The following is a 20,282-nucleotide window of genomic DNA, read 5'->3' as shown; positions in this document are numbered from 1 at the left end:
TATCCCAATCATTTGGCCAACCCTGATAGTACGCTGTTAACATAGTCTTCAGCATCTGATCCTAACTTTCTAAGGCTCTCTGGGATTCAGGATGGGACGCACTTGATTTGAAGTGCTGTTTGCCTAAGCCATCCATGACTTCCTTAAACATCTGAGCGGTAAAATGAGACCCTTGGTCTGACTGAATCTCTCTGGGCAGTCCACAGCGAGTAAAGAAAGCTAACAACTCCTCCACCTCACTTTTTGCCTTAACATTCCAATAAAGGAATTGCCTCTGGAAATCTGGTATACACATCCATTATGGTCAGCAAGTATTGGTTTCCACTTTTACTTTAGAAAGGGGAGCGACACAATTAATCACAACCCACGTGCAAGGTTCTTCGAATGCAGGATTTGGCAAGAAATGTGCTGGTTTTATTACTACCTGTTACTTACCTACCATTTGGTATGTATGTCACGTAAAACAAAAGTAACACCTGAGGCCTTACACCACCTTTCAACACCCTTGGGCTTCTTTCTTCACCTGTAGTGAACTATTGTGAGCTACTGTTCGCTTTGTAATGTGTGATCGTCCCTTCTCCCAATTTCTATCCCTCACAGGATGAAATTCCTGCCAGAAGCTAAATTTCATCACATGCCACAATGCATATTTACCTTCCATTTCTGCCGCCCTTCTCACTTCTTGAACTTTCTATTCATTCACATTAATTCTTACTATCTCTGGAAGTAAGTCTTTTAACTTCTCCAGCAGATTAATCTCCCTTCAAGCCTCACAGGTCTTATCCATGTTTAAGGCCAGCACCCACCTGTCAAAATGACTGTGGTTAATTCTTTCAAACTCAATATAAGTCTGACCTGGTTCCGTCTCTATTTTTCTGAACTTCTGTCTATATGCTTCTAGTACCAATTCATAACAAATCAAAATAGCCAATCTGACATCTTGATAATCTCTTGATCCCTCATCTGACAGCGCTGCACATACCTCACCAGCTGTGCCCACCGGCTTAGTCTGAATAGCATTACCCACAAGTTCACTGGACACGTCATCTACCTAGCCATTTTTTCAAATGAAATAATAAAGTTTTGACATTTTTCTCATCGAAATATGGCAAGTTACTAACCTAGTTGTATACATCCCTACGTTCTCCCTTCATCTCCATCATATTAATTTAACTTTCTTGTCTAATTCCCAACTTCTAAATTTCAAATCCCCTCTCTCTTTCTTTTTCCTCTCTTTCTCTTTCGTCTCTCTCTGTTTCCGTCCCTTTATTTATCTTCTAACTCCAGTTGCCACATTTGCAATTTAAGTTTTAATAATACTTCTGCAGTCGCCTATTTCTCTGATACATCAAAGTGCTTTACCAACTCCATTACAATTTCAGCTTCCCTTTTGTCCTTGGTTAAACCCAATTCCAACCTATTTGCTAATTCTAAAAAATGTCCTCCTTCTGTCTTTCTAAACTTCCTTGGAAAATTTGGGAACCTCTTTAGTAATCTTAAAAGCCATTTCCCTCACTTTTCATTTAACTAACCACAAGCAACAAAATTAAACGAATTTTCCCACTGGTTTTATTTGAAGGTCAAAGTCACTAATTGCAATGAGTTGGATTTTCATGGGACTTGTATCTCAAATCTGTTCAAGTCGATTCAAGTGCCACACGGCAAGGCCCAAAACTGTGATGATGTCAATGTCGAAACCCTTTGTTAATTAAAATCACACACCTAGAAAAGCTCACCTCACATCATAATCTGTCAAAACATGAGCGACAGAGAACTCCTAAATTCCACTAGTAAACAAAAAAATAATAATTTATATTCATGCAAGTTAGATCGCTGAGCTTGAAGGTATGTTTTCAGAAATTTCGACACCATGACTAGGTGACATCATCAGTGAGAGTATCTGCTGAAGTGCTGGTGGTATGTCCCACCTCTCTATTTGTAGGTCTCGGTTTCTTAAAGTGGGTGATGTCATTGCCGGTTATTTTAACAAGAGAATGTAGACAGGATCTAAATTGATGCGTTTATTGATGGATGTCTGGTTAGAATACCATTCCTCTAAGAAGGTCCTGGGGTGTCTTAGTATGTGTGTGTGCTTTGTACCAATGTGGTGGACTTCTTTGTCTGTATGTATGGAACATAATGATAGTGTGTCATGTTTTTTTGGTGCTAGTCGGTGTTCATGTATCCGCGTAACACAACGGCAGGACAGTTTCAATGGTGGAAAAATGATTTTATGTACACTGTTTAATCAATGTGTGTGTGCAGATTAGTCGCATTTTTGATATGTGTCCACACAATCGTAAATGAACAACAGAAACACAGTTAACGAAAATTAATGCATATGATGTATAAAATTGATAAAACATTAAAACATGTTTTGATCCTCTCAACGTTCCCTCCTTTTCTGGGATTCCCAACTCTAATCTCTCATTCTCACCAGGATGAGTGCTCCAAATTCTTGATTCTGGTGTCCCAACTTATTTCGGTTAATTCCGTTTCTACCGGGACTTCAATATCTTGGCCTGCTGGGTTCTTTCCAAAACTAGTGTCTGTCATATTATTGGAGATAAATATTCTGGCATCAGACTCAGCATTTGAACATATTACTCTGTTGCACATGCACTGTACAAAGGACCACAGCACGCAGGCATTGCCAAAACATTGGGGGATGTTCATGTACTTCTTTCGGTAATGTGGTTGCCTCATTTTCCACATCTTCATATCTATATACTCTCTCTCGTTCTCTCTTTGTATCTAGTTAAGAAATCCACCAATTATTCTTCGTGTCCTATCTCCCAAAACTCCTTCTTTCAGTTTATATCTAGCGCTCTCTTCAAGATGTAATGTGGTTATAATTAAGCAATGGAACTACAAAGACATGCGGGCGTTGCTAGCCAGAGTTAATTGGAAGGGGAGCTGAGCAGGAAAGACCATGGAGCATCAATGGGAGGAGGTTCTGGGGATAATTCGGAAGATAATGCCAGAAATGCAACCCCAAGAACTTGAAACATACTCATGGGAGAACAAGGCAGCCATGAGTGATAATGCATCAAACCAAAAGAGAAAATATACAATGTGGTGAAGATGATTGGGAATCCAGAGAATTCATTGGCTCTGAAACTACATAACGCTGGTACCACTGACACTACAAAGCTCTTAAACATGGTCAGGCAAAGAAACAGAGGAAACACGTTGACTTTAAACACAGAAGATGGTATTTCTCAAGGAAAAAGATTCAGGTGAATTAAACATTTGCATTAAGATCAGTTAAATGCTTTTGTGGAATGTGTCAGGTTGGAAGCAAGACACGGGGAGAGAGACCCTCAGCAGAATGAGAGTTTGAAAATGGAAGTATTTCCACATCAGAAACCAGGTTAGGTCACTGAGTGCAGGACTGATGGGAATTGCATTGCAGATATTGCAGCTCGAAACTGCGTATTCACGTAGTGCTGTAGACCACAGCAGCAGGAGAAGCAGATATGCATTAAATCACAACCTGTGACTTTTTGCCAGGGAAACACCTCAGTCTGTCATTACCATCAACACCATCTATGGCTCAGTAACGAGTGTGGGTGAACATTTCAGAGTCAGAATCTCATGAACTTTAACCTGATGCTAATTCATTAAAGATACCAGTCTTGACCAACAGATCTGTTCGAAGCACTGCAGTCCTGTCACATTCAGTCATAAATGATGATGGACGATGAAACAAATGACTGGAGGAGAGGGCTCCATAAACATTCCCATCCTAAATAATGGAACAGACCTGCACATTAGTGTAAAAGAGAATGATGTTTTATCTGCACGATGTTCTGTTGAGTCGATGGTGCACCTCACCCTCATTGTGATACCCACAAAATCACAGATGCCAGTATTCAATCAATTTGATTCGCTGCACGTGACATGAAGAAACAGCTGAACACAGGAGATACGACAAAGGCAATGGGTCCTGATTCCATTCCTGCAATAGGACTGAAGACTTGTGCTGCACAATAAGCCGTGTCCCTGGGGAAGCTGTTGCATTCCAGATCCAACTCTGACATCTCCCTGGCAATGTGGAATATTACTCAGCTAAGTCCCGTCCCCTAAAATGTGAATAATTACAATCTGACCAATTACCACCTGCTCAGTCCCATCATGACAGTCAAATTGGTGGGAGTTCTTTTTGACAGAGCTTTCAAGCAGCACAGAAATAACATGCTCAGTGTGGTTTCTGATAGGTCCCCATGTGGAGATGGTGCTGTTGTGGTAATGTCACTGGATTACTAATCCAGACCAGGCTAATGCTCTGGCAGTTAGTGGAAGTTAAAAACAATAATAAAATATGGAGATCTAAAATTTGGGGTCAGTAACAGTGACCTTGAAGCCAATATGGATTGTGAACAGAATTTCCTTCTCCAATGTACTTTTAGGAAGTGAATCTCCCATGATTTCCTGGGCTGGCCTAAAACTGACTCCAAAGACCCTGACATGTGATAAACATTTCAATGGTCTCTGAAACGGCCAAGCAAGGGCACTCATTTGTATTAAACTACTCACAGGTCTGAAAGGATGAAACCGGACAGAACACCCGGCCTCAGCATAATGTCAGAAAAGGGAATGGGAACACAGTCCTGTCGAACCTGCAGAAACCTCCTTCCTAACGTCTGAGAGCTTGTGACAGCATTGACAGAGCTTTCCCACAGACTGCACAGAAACAGCGGGAATGGAAAACACATTTAGCCTCCTCATTCTAGTTCATGGAAAAAATCTCCTCAATGCACTTACCCCACACGATATACATATCCGTTAATGTGAGTAACCTTGTGAAGCCACAAAATAGGCGGTGCAGTGTAAGTTTGGTCCATCGAGTTTGCTACCCAATTCAATATAATGATGGTTGGCTCTTCATTTCCACACTGGACTCCTGCTCTTCCACCATCCCTTCACTGTCCCTAAATCCTTATTTATAAGTCGTGTCTCGATTTCCAGGTGCGAGCGTATTCCCCAAGTTCCCCAGTCAGCGAGAGCAGACATTTATTATCATTTCAATGCAGAGTGACTGCCTGTAGCTAATACTGTGGCCCCTTGTTTTAGAAGTCCCAGGCAGGGGAATTATCATCCCTGCTTCCAATCTGTCTCACCCTGTCAGAGTTTTGTATATTTCACTGAGATCTCCTCTCATTTTCCTAAACCCCATGGAATACTGGCCCAGTCACCCCAAACTCTGCTCCCACCACAAGCCTGCCATCCCAGAGATCAGTCTGGTCATCCTTCACTGCTCTCCATCAATGTCAGGTTTGTCCTTTATTCGGTAAGGAAATATAAACTGCACACAATACTGCACAATATTCAAGATGATATCTCACCAAGGCCTTGTACAGCTGCAGTAAGACACCTTTTCTCCTGGACTCACATCCCCCTGAAATGAAGGTCCACACACCATTTATCTTCCTCACTGCTTTCTGTTTCTGCAAATATTCCTTTAAGATGCAGATCCTTTGCAGTGTTGCAGCTCCCCACTTGAAGGGGATGTATACACTGGTCAGAATGCCAATGCCATGCCCAGTATTGACTTTTGGTTGTAGAACTCACTGGGCTGCAGGGACCCCAGAGGTTTATGCAGAAGGAAACAACAAAAAGGAGCATACATCCCTTTGTAGATCAACATGTTTCAATCAATCCTTTCCAAATGGTAGGCTGCCAATTTATCGTTTCCACCAAAGGGCACACCGTCACTCTATCCACATTGTTCTCCATCTGTCACGTATTTACCCATTCACTCCACTTGGCTTAGTCTTCTCGGTGCTGTTTTACATCCTCCTCACCGACTCACAACCCCACATCCGTTAGTGCTGTCAGCAGGCTGGGATATATTGTATCTGATTCCAGCAACCAAATGTTTAAAGGGCATTGTGAACAGCTGGGCCCCAAGCACCGATCCCTGCAACACCTCAGCAAACTTCCTCTGTTAATTTCTATTTAGTTATTTCATGAATCTGGGTGTGACTGGCTCGGCCAGCATTTATTACCCGTCCCTAATTGCCTTTGAGAAGGTGGTGGTGAGCTGCCTTGTTGAACGCTGCAGTCCACCTACTGTGGTTGACCTCCAATGCCATTAGGGAGGGAATCCCAGGATTCTGACACAGTGAATGTGAAGGAGCGGTGATAAATTTACAAGTCAGGATGGTGAATGGCTTGGAGGGAAGCTGAAGATGATGGTATTCCCATACATATGTAGCCCTTGTCCTTCTAGATAGACATTGTCGTAAGTTGGGAAGATGGTGTCTGAAGATCTTTGGTGAATCATTTCATTGCAGCATGTAGACAGTAAAACACTGCTGCTGCTGCTGAGTGTTGATGGTGGAGCATTGTGGATGAAGGGACAGTCAGACTGGCTGCTTTTTCCTGGATGGTCTAAAGGTTCTTGAGTGTTGTTGGGGCTGCACGCAACCAGGCAAATTGGGAGTCTCCTATTACACTTCTGAATTATGCATTGTAGACGATGGACAGACTTTTGAAAGTCAGGATGTGAGTTACTCGCCGCAGTATTCCTCGCTTCGGACCTGCTCTTATAGTTACTGTGTTCATGTGGCGAGACCAGTGAGTTTCAGAGCAATGATTACCCACCAGGAATTTGATACTGGGGTTTCAGTGATAGTAACACCATTGAATGCCAATGGGCAGATTAGATTGTATTTTATTGGTGATGGTCACAGTCTGGCATTCGTGTGGGCTGAATATTACTTGCCACTTGTCAGCCTGGATACTGTCCAGATCTTGTCGCGTTTGAACATGGATTGCTTCAGTATCTGAGGAGCCACAAATGTTGCAGAACATTGTACAATCATTGGCGAACATCCCCACTTCTGACCTTAAAATGGAAGGAAGGTCTTTGATGAAGCAGCCCTGAAGAAGTTTTCGGTCACTGCTCGAGGGACTCCTCCAGATTTAGAGCTGAGTTGACTGACCTTCATCAACCATGACCACCTTCCTACGTGTCAGGTATGAATCTAACCAGCAGGGATTTTGCCTCTGATACCCATTGATTCCAGTGTTGCTCAGGCCGCTTGATACCACACAGGGTCGAATGCAGCCTTGACTTAAAGGGCTGCAACTCTCACCCTACCTCTGGCATTCAGCTCTTTTTTCCATGTTTGAACCACGGTAATGAGGTCAGGAGCTGAGTGGCCCTGGTGGAGCCCAAACTGGGCGTCATTGATCAGGGTATTGCTGAGCAGATGCTGCTTAAAAGCACTGAGACCTCCCACCACTTTACCAATGATCGAGAGAAGACTGATGAAGTAGTATTTGGCCGGATTGGATTTGTTCTCCTTTTTATATACAGGAGATACTTGGGGTAATTTTCCACATAATGAGGAAAAGGCATTGTTGTAACTGTATTGAAACAGTTTGGCTAGGGGAGTGGCAAGTTACGGAAAACAAATTTTCAGTACTATTGCCAGAATGTTGTCAGATTATGGACCCTATGGAGTATCCAGTATCTCCAATCGTTTCTGGATATCGTGTGGACTGAACCAAATTGGTTGATGACAGGTAACTGAATTGCTGACGACCACTGGAGGAGGCTGAAATGGATCATTCACTCACCATTTCTGACTGAAGATTGTTCCGAATGCATCAGGCTAATCTTATACACTGAAGTGCTGGGCTCTTCCATCATGGAGGAAGGGGTTATTTGTGGAATCTCTTCCTCCAGTGAATTGTTTAATTGTCCCCAACGTTTTTCGACAAGATGTGGAAGGACTGCAGAACTTAGATCTGAACCGTTGCTTCTGGGATCACTTAGCTCTGTCTATCACTTACTTCTTATGCTATTTGGTGCACAAGTAGTCCTGATTGGTGGCTTCATCAGGCTGACACCTCATTGTCAGGTATGCCTGGTGCTGCTTCTGCCATCCTGCACACTCCATTGAACCAATGTTGATTCTCTGGATTGATGGCAATTGTTGCAATGGTGATATGCCAGGCCATGAGATTATGCAGGAGTACAATTCCACTGCTATTGATGACCACGACACCTTATGCACATCCAGATTTGAGCTGCTAGATCTATTCGAAGTCTGCCCTATTAAGCACCGTGATAGTACCACCCAAAATGGTGGAGGTTATTCTCAATATGCAGGTGTGACTTTGTATCCACAATGACTAAGCGGTGGTCACTTTTACCGATACTGTCATGGACGGATACTTCTGCAACTGGCAGATTAATAAGGCTGTGGTCAAGTATGTATTTCCCTCTTGTTGGTTCCTTCATCACCTGCCGCCAGTTATATCCTTTTGGACCTGGCCAGCTCGATCAGTAATGCTGTCGCTGAGATACTGTTGGTGGTAAACATTGAAATTCCCCATCCAGAGTACATCTTGCGTACGTGCTACCTTCAGTGCTTGCTCCAAGTGTTGGTCAGCATGGAGGAGTACTGATTCATCAGTTGAGAGAGGCTGTTACACCGTAATCAGCAGGAAATTTCCTTTCCCATGTGCTAGCTAATGCCATGAGACATCATGGGATACGGAGTCACTGTTGAGGACTCCAAGAGCAATTCCCTTACAACTGTATCCCACTGTACCGCCACTTCTGCTGTGTCCGTCCTGCTGATGAGACAGGAGATATCTGGGAAAGGTAATGGGGAGTCTGGGACATAGTCATACTCACAGAATCATACCTTTCAGAAAATGTCAGGCTGTTGCTTGACGAGTGTGTTTATTTCTATTCACTGTTTCCTGCCAGCTGTCCCATTCTAGAAACATATCCATATATTCGCCCCAATCCACTCAGATTTGATTTTGCAAATTGAGCTTGGAGCTTTACCAACATTGTTCTAAAAATCATAATGTTTCACATCCTTGCTTCTCATTCCTTTGTCTCCCAGTTTGTTTCTCAAACATAATTCCCATTTCATAAATCTATGTTAGTGTTGTCATGACCATTACTTTCAGCCACAATAATTTCTGCTAAACCATTTACTAACTATGTTCTATGTTCCATGTACTCATTTTCCCACACCAGACTCGGTTTTCCTTGTATTGTTAGAAAGTTTTGTGAAGACAGAATGGAAGTAGTGGCTTCATAGTTCTGCCATTTCCCTGTTCCCCATTTTCCATTCTCTGGTTTCAAACAGTAAGGAAACTGCACTTGTTTTCTCATATTTCTAACATTGACGTAATTTAACAAGCAAATACAGTTCACTCTTATAACCCTTATGATTATAACTCTTCAGAAACTCATCAATTCCTGCCTTAAACTGGTCAATAATTGACCTTCCACACCATACACTCACAGGGGCATAGACTCTGTGCCGACAGAAATACAGCACGATCTATACTAGTCCCACTTTCCTGCACCAGGGTCATAGCCTGGAATGTTATGACACTTCCAATTGCTCGTCCAAGTGCTTTTTAACGATTGTGAGGTGATCATTCCCCTCTCAGAAAATAATCCCAGAACCCCACACCTCGAGGTGAAAAAATGTTTAAATCATCTCTGAACCTCAAACTCTTCACTTTAAAAGTGTGCTCCTTTGTTCTTGACCCTCTCACTAAAAGGAACAGCTGCTCTCTATCCACCCTGTCCATGTCACTCATAATCTTATCCTTCTGAATCACTGACTCCTCAGCTTTCTCTGCTCCAACGTAAACAACCCGAGCTTATGCAGCCTCTCCCCATAGCTGATATGCTGCATCCCAGGGAACATCCTGGTGAATCTCCTCTGCACCCTCTCCAGTACAATCATATCTTTCCTGGAATGTGGTTCCCGGAGCTACATACAGTATTCCATTTTGTCTGAACCAAAGCCCTGTATTGCTCTTATAATCTACAAGCAGAAAGTGAGGACTGCAGATGCTGGAGATCAGAGCTTAAAAAATGTGTTGCTGGAAAAGCGCAGCAGGTCAGGCAGCATCAAAGGAGCAGCAGAATCAACGTTTCGGGCATACGCCTTTTCAGGAATCTGCCTGAAACATCGATTCTCCCGCTCCTTTGATGTTGCCTGACCTGCTGCGCTTTTCCAGCAACATATTTTTTAAGCATTAACCTGTCCAGTCACATTCAGTAGTGTAGTGAAGCATCCTCTGAGCTTCCTAGTGTGCTGTCATTCATTGAGTCCTCCCCTGCCTGGTTCCTTCTCCCAAAGTGCATCACCTCAAATTTATCAGGGTTACGTTCCATGTGCCATTGATCTGCCCATCTGACCATTCCACCTGCATCTTCCTGTAACTTAAGTCCTTCCTCCTCACTGCGAACCACTCAGCCAATCTTTATGTGAGACATACATTAAATTATCACACCTGCCCCACTCTCCACCTAGCCCCCTCCACATTCACATCTATATTTTGTTATGAATAACACAAACAATAAGGGACACAGCACTGATCCTTGTGGTACACCAGGGGACACTGGTCTCCAGTCACACAAACAGCCTCCTCCCACCATCCTCTGCCTCCTGCCACTAAGACAATTTTCGTTGTAACCTGTCAAGTTATCCATCATATTGTGAGATTTTATTTTATTTTTCAGTTTCCCAGGTGAAAATTTGTCGAAGGCCTTCCTACAAAACTAAATAATCAACCTCCTCAAACGAATTCAATCAAATCCATTGGATGTGATTTCCTTCTGATAAAGTCATGATAATTATCCCTGATCAAACCCTGTGACTCTGATTGGAGTTCGATTTTCTCCTTCCCTATTTTATCCAGTAGTTTCCTTAACAGTGATCGAATACTCGCTCATATATAGTTCCCTGGTCTATCTCTCCCACCCTTACTGTGAAGTGGAATCATATTAGCAGTTCTCCAGTTCTCTGGCACCTTCCCTATGGTCCGGTTCTAATTAAAATATTAAGTCAGGGTCTTTCCTCCTTCAACCCCAACAGCTGCCTGTGATACAACTCATTCAGACATGGAGATTGGTCCAAATTTGTACAGAACAAAGCCTCGAAACCTTTCTCATGTTTTACATCAATCTGTTCAAGAGCTTCCCAATCCATCTTCTTGAATTCTGTACCTGCCTCCTCCTTCTTCCAAGTAAAATAGATGTGAAGGTCTCATGTAACAATCCATCAATGTTCTCCAGCTTGACACGCAGATTGCCACTTGGTTTCTAATGGACACTAACTGTTTGCTGATTATTCTGTTCTACTTGTCCGTGCAGAAAATCATGGGATTCTCCCTTATCTCGACTACTTGTACTTCTTCATGTCCCTCTGTTATTCAGTCCTTTCGATGTTTCTAAGATTCACCACAATCAACTCTCATGTTTTGAAACTCGAGATTACAGGCTGAGGTTCCCCATCAGACAATCTTGCCATTTTACGGATTAATCTGGATAATACCTTTTGAAGTTCCTCTGTAGTCAGTATATTCTTTCTTAGATTGTGACTCCGAACGATACACAATATTATACGTTAAGTCTCACCAACGCTCGATGCAACTGGTGCACGACATCCTCTATCTTCCAATTACATTCACATGAATGTAAACCTAATTTTTACTTTCCCATTTGCATATGTTCTTCCCAATACCTCTCGCTTTAATTTTTCTTATGAAATTGCTGTGTGAGTTCTTTAAAAAAAGCTCACGAATATCAAACTATACGTTATCCAATGGTTCACCATTGCCTATGTCCACAACAATCATCTTCAAACCACTCCAAATAACGTTTGACACTTCTGGTTTTCTTTCCATCGGTACATTCTCACACTCCCTAGTTATGTTATTACCTTCTAAATATCTAGTAGCATGTTCTTTGTAATCGAGTCCAACAGATACCCGACTGCAGAAGACAAGATAACTGGTCTGTAGTTCACCATTCTCCAAATTCATCCTTTCTTAAACTGTTGGATAATATTTATAACCTTTGCCTTATCCAGATTGGCTAAATGCCTTTCAGGAATGTGTCGGAAAATAAACTGAAAATCCGCGATGCAATCAACATGTCTATTGCTGCTTCCTCTGAAATTCTTGTATGATGTGCATCTCGTCTGTCAAATTTATAAATACTCAATCCAGCTTTCTTTCCAAAAATAACCCCAACACTGATAAGAATGATCTTAGACGTTACTTACGCAAGTCCCATGGTCACGTGACATTTCTGGGAGAATTTCTGGACATTTTTCCATGAAAATAGACACAAAGAAACTGTTTCTTTTCCCAGCGATTTCTCTGTTCTCTGCAATAAATTATCCTGAACGCACAACAACTGTTCCACATTTGACCTTGTTTTTATTTTTTTCATACATCGATAGACGCTTTTTAGCAGTCTTTATGTTTTTCTTTCATTTGCACGCTTTTTCTCTTTTTGATTTTATTCTGTTTCTTGGTCATCCTTTGCTGGGTCCTACATTTCTCTGAATCTACTAGCTTACTGCAACACTAGGCATTTTGCTAAGCTGCCTCCTTTCATCTAATAGGTAGATGAAGGTGAGGTTGAAAGTGACAGTCAGAGAAGAAGGAGGGTGGAACAGACTGATAGGGAGGAAGGTGGACACATCGGAATGTTCAAAACGGCGGTGCTGATTTCGAAGTTTGGAGTAGGATAAAGTGGGATTAGGGGAAATGGGGAAATCCATTATAATCCCCTGTGGTTGGAGGGTCCCAAGGCAGAAGAGGGGGCTTTCTTCCTCCAGGCTTCTGGTGGCTTGGATTTGGCGATGGAGCAGGCCCAGGATCCTCATGTACTTGGCAGAGTGGGAAGGGGAGTTAAAGTGCCCAGCCACAAGATGATGGATTTATTCAATGTGGCTGTCCTAGAGTTATTCGCTGAAATGATCCACAAGTTGACCTCCTGCCTCACCAATGTAGAGAAGACCACATTGGGTTTAATGGATGCAGTAGATGATGCATTCTGTCTCCCTTCGTCACCTATCACTTTCAACCCCACCTTCATCTACCTATCACAAACCCAGCTACTTCCCCCCTGCCGCACCCCCTTCCCATTTATCTCTCAGCCCCCTTGGCCCAGAAGTTGCATTCCTGATGAAGGGCTTATGCCCGAAACATCGATTTATCTCCTCTTAGTATGCTGCCTGACTGTGCTTTTCCAGCACCATACTCTTCGATTCTGATCTCCAGCATCTGTAGTCCCCACTTTCTCCTCACACCTTTATGGCTTGCCTGACTCAGATTTATAACGGTTACTTCAAATAAAACAAAAATTGTCGTGTACTCAAACAGCATAAAAGAAAACCAATACATTGTGGTCACTGTTCCCAAAAGGTCCTTTACAGCAAAAATTTCAATTAGCTCTTCTGATCACCCAACACCAATTTCTAAATAACCTGATCTCGAGCTCAGTGCTCGACATAATGTTAATGTAAACCATCTCACACGTGGTTTTCCCAGCATTAGCATTCAATTGGGTTAACACAGTTTAGATATAATTTGAACAGTAGATTATTACTGAAGTACCCACAAATGTGTATATCATTTCCTGTTTTATAACATGTCCAACATTTGTATTGCAGCTTTCACTTTGATATATAACTCCCATCAATGTTTGCTCCTCCTTGCTGTGTTTGCGCTACACCTTACTAGATTCTGTGGAATCTGAGGGCCGTGGGTTCTGGGGAGATTAATGGTAGAGATCATCTCGCCACATCATTTATGATCTCCTCAAACTTTAGTTTCTCCAGAGCTCCCATTATGCCGATGGAGTAGAGAAGGACAATGATAGTCCAACAATGCTCTGTTTCCCCCAGAGAGCTGAGACAGCTCTAAGCTGGGTGGGAACCTTACAAAAAGCTGGTAAAGTGTTGCTGCTGCTGTACAGGTTCTTAGTGAGATGACATCTGGAGTAGTGTGTACAGATTTAATCTCTTCAATGAAGAAAGGATGTTGTTATATTGGAAGCAGTTCAGAGATGGTTCCCTCAACTGATTCCTACAATGAAGGTGCGAGCTTATACCGAAAAGATGATCAGGTTGACCCAGTAGCCATTGGAGTTTACAAAAATTAAAGATGATCTTATTTGAACATAGATGACAGAAGGAGTCAACAAATGAAGCGCATTACGCAGATAGTGGAGGAATCCATTCCGTTCTCCAGCCTGTTACACAGGAACAACATGAGGATACTCCGGCCTTCGAGCCTGTTACATCAAAACAGGACGAGGCTATTCATCCCCTGGAGCCTGATATACATTTACAGAAGGAGGTCAATCAGCCACTCGAGCCTGTAACAGTAGGCCATGCTGCACCAGTATCCTGTTAAACAGCAACAGGATCAGTCCATTCAGCCTCTTGAAGACTGTAACATAGGAACTGGAAGAGGTCACACAGTGACTGGAGATTGTTACACAGGGATAACAGGAGGCCATTCAGACATACCAAGCCTATTGCAAGGGAATTGGATAAGGATAAAAACTATCTGAGAGTTCTTTCATGAGAAAGGAAGAGGTAATTTAGACACGTGTCTGTTGTATGGGAACAAGAGAAGACCAATCAATCCCTCGGTCCCATTCATGAGGAGACCGTTCAGTATATCCACCTGTTATGGAGAAGTATGAGAAGACCCATCAGCCTCTCAAAATGTTACACAGCAACAGCAAGATTCCATAGTTTCCCAATCTTCTAAAGCATCAACTTGAGGAGGTCATTCTGGCCTTTGAGATGACAAAATGGGAACTCCAGAAAGATGTCAGCCCATCGCGTTTGTACACTAGCAGGATGATGAGTCCATTAAGCTACACATGGATCTTTTACAGCAATTGGAGCAGACCTTTTAAAGCCTTGTGCCTGTTAATCAGGAATTCAAAGAAAACGTAAAGGCTGTCGAAAGGGAAGAACCTATAATAATAGTATACATTAGGGACTAAAGTGTAACAATAAACTGTTATAATTTAAGGCTAATTGTTAGAGTCCATTGTTCAGGACATTTGCAAAGTTAAACTACAATCCGTCAAAGTCAACATGGTTTTACAAAGGACAAATCAAGTTTGAATTGTTTGCTTGAGTTATTTGAAGATGTCACAAACAAGGTGGATCGTGGGAGATGGAACATATCTGGTCTTCCTGAAGGCATCAGATATGTCACTTCTCCAAAGAGTAAATGGTAAGATCAGACAACATGGGTTTAGGGGTAATTTATTGGCTCGGATGGAGGATTGGTTAACCAACAAAATGCAGTCACATGGAAAAATATGTCATTTTATTTTGTCAAATGCAATTTGTAGGGTGCCATTGATTTCAGTACTCATGCCTCAACCATTTGCGATCGATGGTATTACTGTACTCGGTTGATGGGATAGAAAATACGATGCCACATTTTCAGATGACAATAACATCGGTGGGAAATTACTTCGGAATGATGATGCAAAAGATTTCAAAACTATATGGATAGGTTGGGTGAATGAGCCAACATTTGGCAAGGAAACTTTAAGTGAATAAATATGGGGCTATTCAAGTTGGCCAGTATAATAGAAAGACAAATTATTATCTAAATGGAGAGAAAGTTCAAAGTGCTTAGGTGCAGAGGGATCTGGGTGTCTGCTTTTATATCACAGAAAACCAACTTGCGGGTACTGCAAGTAATGAGAAATGCAAGCATAATTTCAGTGTTTATTTATAAAAGGATAGAGTAGAAAGGTAGGGAGTGTTGGTGTAGCTATGCGAGTCATTAGTGAGGCTGCAACTGGAGTACAGTTTGGGTGTCCTGCAGTATGAGGTATTTGCATTGGAGGCAATTCAGAAGAGCTTCATGAGATTGATTCCATATTTGAAGTGCATGTCTTATGAAGAGAAATTGAGCAGTTTAGGCCTATACTCTCGAGTTTATAAGAATGAAAGATGATCTCATTGAGGTCTGTAAAATGCTAAAAGTAATTGAAAGTGTAGCTGTTGAGTGGATTTTTTTTTCATGTGGCGCAATCTACAACAAGAGACTAGAGTTTAAGGATGGAGAGATGGCAGGGAAGTGGAACAGAGGCCGCGTTGACATCAGCCTCATCGAGGGGTTGGATTCCTCACAGATGCTCCTTGTTCTTATTCAACCCTTTCTGTGTTGCGCAGGAATGGGGAAGGACTGGGCATCATACAGGAGCAGGCACTCATGATAAATTAGTCTCAATCAATTAGAGGGAATGTAACCGGTGGAGGCACACAGTGACCAGCGCTGGGTTCTCAACTATTTACAATCTATATTAATGATCAGGAGGATGGAACAGATATACAGATGCTGAGTTTGGTGATGTCGCTGTGGCAAGCAAAAGATGAAATTATCAAGAGAGGGTGGAGAGTCTGCAAATAGATTCAGAGAGGTAAAGGCAATAGATAATGGTTTGGCAGGTGGAATTTTACATGATATAACCCGTCATTCCATATACAGGAATAATGGAAGGAAATATGATACTGAAGTGAAGTGGGATGAGAGGACATAATGATATTGGGTACTGGGGGTTTCCCGCAGACCCGTTCAGACATGGGAGGTTTTGCTTATTCCCTGATCGTCTGCTCCCAGACACTCCAAGTTACCCCATTGCTGTCTGTACACATGGAATGCTTTGATGTGGTTGATTGGTGGTGGAGATGATATTTTGAAACGTGCATCAAGGGGACAGCCTTTATCCAAGATATATTCATTTCTTTCTCCGTGGAGACCTGATGACGATGGGTATGGCTGACTGCTTCTGAATGAAGAGGCCGTGACTGCTGCCAGGACCATGGGATGTATTCACCAGTACGATATACTGTGATGCACACACTGTAACATTAATAGAGAGAGAGAGCTCCTTCGGTTCTTCTACCTCTCTCCATTGACATGGGTACTCTGCAGATGCCATGTACACCATCGGGAATCCCACTACTCTGGAAACACCCGGCAGCTCCCTGCTGTGGGAGAAACAATGTATTTACCTCATCCACTATATATATCCTCCATCACCCAATGGTGACATTGATGTTGAGATACTGGGAAATGATTGATATGTCACCTAGTACTGCCTGGAAAGTTCTGGTTTATAGAAGCTGAATGAAAGTGTGACCTTAACAGCCACTGGCAGCACCATCCTCCCCCTGCTGTGAAGCTGCAGGACGTGTTGAAGGAGGTGACACCGCTCTATGTACAAGCAGTGTCCCCTTACACTCTGCTCCTGGGTTAAGTGGAGCTTGGGAATCTGTTCCTGGAAGACCTGGTTTGGATACAGCAGATCCCCTTCCCCACACACACTCACTCCGTGGTTTCAGAGCTTCCCCTGTCTGCAGCCTCTGCTCCATTTGTTGTTCATGTTTCAGACCCAGATGCTGTATATACAGTCTCCATGCTCTATCCAGAGTTGTGGCACCAAATCCTCAGGTCTCCCTGAATGTCTGAGGCAGCTCACAGCACAACCTCCAGCAAACCATCCCCAGCATCTCCACAAAATTTTCAATTACAGGAGCCAGTCAGAAACCCCTTGGTACAAATGTTGTGGACCAGATAGATCGCCGCAAAATATTTTAAGAAGGCCGTTTAGACCCAAACCTTTCCTTATTTTGAATATAGATGTGAAGTGTGCGTTCCAGATATGTTGCGACTGGTCAAACCACTCGACATTAAGCAAAATATAATCTATTCAAAAGCTTCAGTTAAAATAAAATCAAAGAAAAGAACGTTTTGGGATAGCTTATATGTTTGAACAGTTACACAAACAATAGATACTGTAACTTCTTGGTTTACACCGCTTGGCACAAAGATATATTCAAATACAGATCCTTCCAGCAGTTTTCCAATCCAGGAGGAAACAACATCAACAGAGATCTCAGAGAAAAGCAGCTGGCGATCATGTATTGAAACTTCCAACCCTTTTGGGATCCCCAGCAGCTTCTGAATGCTTCAGCTAGAAACAAAATGAGAAACCCTGGTCTGGGAGAGCTGGGCACTTCCCTTCCATTGTTACCACCGTTTTAATGAAACCTAAAATCTCAGTTATTTACTTAAACTGTTTACAGACAGCATTTCTGCACCTCTGCCTTTAAAACCTCTCTTCAAAAAAAAACAACAGAAAATAAGCTTATTACAGTGATAGTATTCTCACAACTCCATCTTTAATAGAATCATCCATCAATATACACAGGTGGATTCATTTTAGACCACCTAATCTCCCTCTATTAGCAGACTGGAATGAATATGCTTTACATTGACTCTGACCATACAAATGTTGACAACTAGTTTAGATTTCAGTCATTTTACTCCTGCCACAGAATGCCTTTGTCTTTCTTCATCCAAGTCTCCACAACGTGGCAAACCTTAGGTTTTCTCGCCCTGTCACCTGTATAATTTCAAACTGAATGGCAGCAATAATACGCTCAATCGAAACAGACTGGTATTTTTCTCCCTAAACTTCTCCAAAAACTTTAAGGGGTCACAATCAGTGATCAGTTATTCGCAAATTAAATGCTGAAATGTTGCAACGCCAACACCAAGCTCAAGGCCTCCTTCCCCATTGTGGAATAAATCTGTTGATGTTTCCACTGGACACTCCAAACACACGTTACATAATGGAGCACTTCTCATCTCTCCAATAGTCCTTCTGAATGGCATAGCTCCTCATGTTTCAGCATAAAAGGATTACATACTTCTGTACATCTTAATGCTCTAACCTCTTTACCTGCTACTCCTGGCCTATGCCAGTAAACCTTACTCGCACAGGTATATGTTTTAAAAAGATCTTGCACCTTCTTCTCAATCGCTCACAGATACCAAACTTTGAATTCAATTATCATCATTAGCCATTTCAGCTTCTAATCTTGTCATTGTAACTCTCTGCTCTACCACACGAGTTCTCACGACTGCACGAAGTCAATTGTTGAACTTCTCCAAAATAAGAATCTCTCTAAGAGTGCCATTCAAAATGACTTTGTTTGATCCTTTCAAACTGAATTTGCGTTTAACCAGGGAACCTTTTTTAGATGCTGTCTATTGGCTTCTGGCCCAAGCTCATATGGATTGCAGATGGCTTTCTTCACGACCTCATACAGGCCAGATAACTCCTCCGATAGGGATGCAAATACCTATCAGCATTGTTTTGATCAACTAAATCTACATGGTGACTGGGCACTGCATTTGTTTAGCCACTTTCTCAAATGAAATTCAAAAGGCTTCCCCATCCTTCTCATCAAATTTAGAGAATGCCTGTTTATATTTAAACAGAACCCCATTAGGTCATTGGTTACAATAGGGTTGCTCAACCTCACTATCCTCCTTATCCTGCCGACCTGCTACCTTCATCACCGCCCTCTATGTTAACTTTCCTCTCTAATTGCTAACATTTTAAGTTAAAACTCTCTGCTTTTCTTCTCTCCTTTCCTCTCTTTCTTCTTCATTTCCTTTTCTTTTATTTCTACTTTTCATCATAATTTAAACTGTTTCAATTCCTTCTCATGTTAAAAGTGCCTCATTTGAAATTGAATTCCAGGTTTTTCCAAAGAGTCTAATGACAGTTCTACCAAATGTAATTGCCGAGCTATAGATGTAATTATCTCTCATTTTTCACAGACAAAAGCAAACCCAACTCCAGCTTGTCTGTCAATTCCTACAGCTTTGCCTTCATTACCTTTTGTAAAACCCCCAACTTTACTTCTTCCACACCCAGAGAACTCTTAATGACTGAAAGAATCTTTATACACAAAACACCGTTTAAACCAACCGAATTCAACATCCGCAACAAAAGACACTAACAACTACCATATACGACCTTTGAACCCAATAGTCTCCCAGTGCATACTCTCCAGTGTCTGCATGAGCTTATTCTGGATTCTCTGGTTTCCTCCCATAATCCAAAGATGTGCATGTCAGGTGATTTGGCCATGCTAAATTGTTCATAGTTTTCAGGGATATGTGGGTTAGGAGCCTTTGTCGGGGTAAATGTGTAATAATAGGGTAAAGGAATGGGTCTGGGTAGGTTACTCCTCGGAGGGTCGGTGTGGACTTGTTGGGTCGAATGGCCTGTTTGCACACTGTAGGGATTGTAATTCTAAACCCAATTTGGTATTATCGATGTAGAACCAGACAAAAGTCCCCAGTTTGCCATAGACCAACCAGACTGCCTCAAACTGTTTTAAGAGGGTAGCTTGGATGCCAAACCTTTATTATTTTAAAGGTAGATGTGAAATGGGTCTTCCAAATGTGATGCTACTAGTCAAACCACTCACCATTAAGAAAAATACAACATATTTAAACACTATAATGAAAATCCATTCAAAATGAAGAGGAATTTAGAATAATTTAACTATTGGAAACCTTAACCGAATAATGGATACAGTACCTTCTGCAGATGAACTGTTCCAATATACTAACATCCCATAAACACACCC

The sequence above is a fragment of the Chiloscyllium punctatum genome, chromosome 14 (genome assembly GCF_047496795.1).
Source record: "Chiloscyllium punctatum isolate Juve2018m chromosome 14, sChiPun1.3, whole genome shotgun sequence".
NCBI lineage: Eukaryota > Metazoa > Chordata > Chondrichthyes > Orectolobiformes > Hemiscylliidae > Chiloscyllium > Chiloscyllium punctatum.
This window is presented reverse-complemented; position numbering follows the sequence as displayed.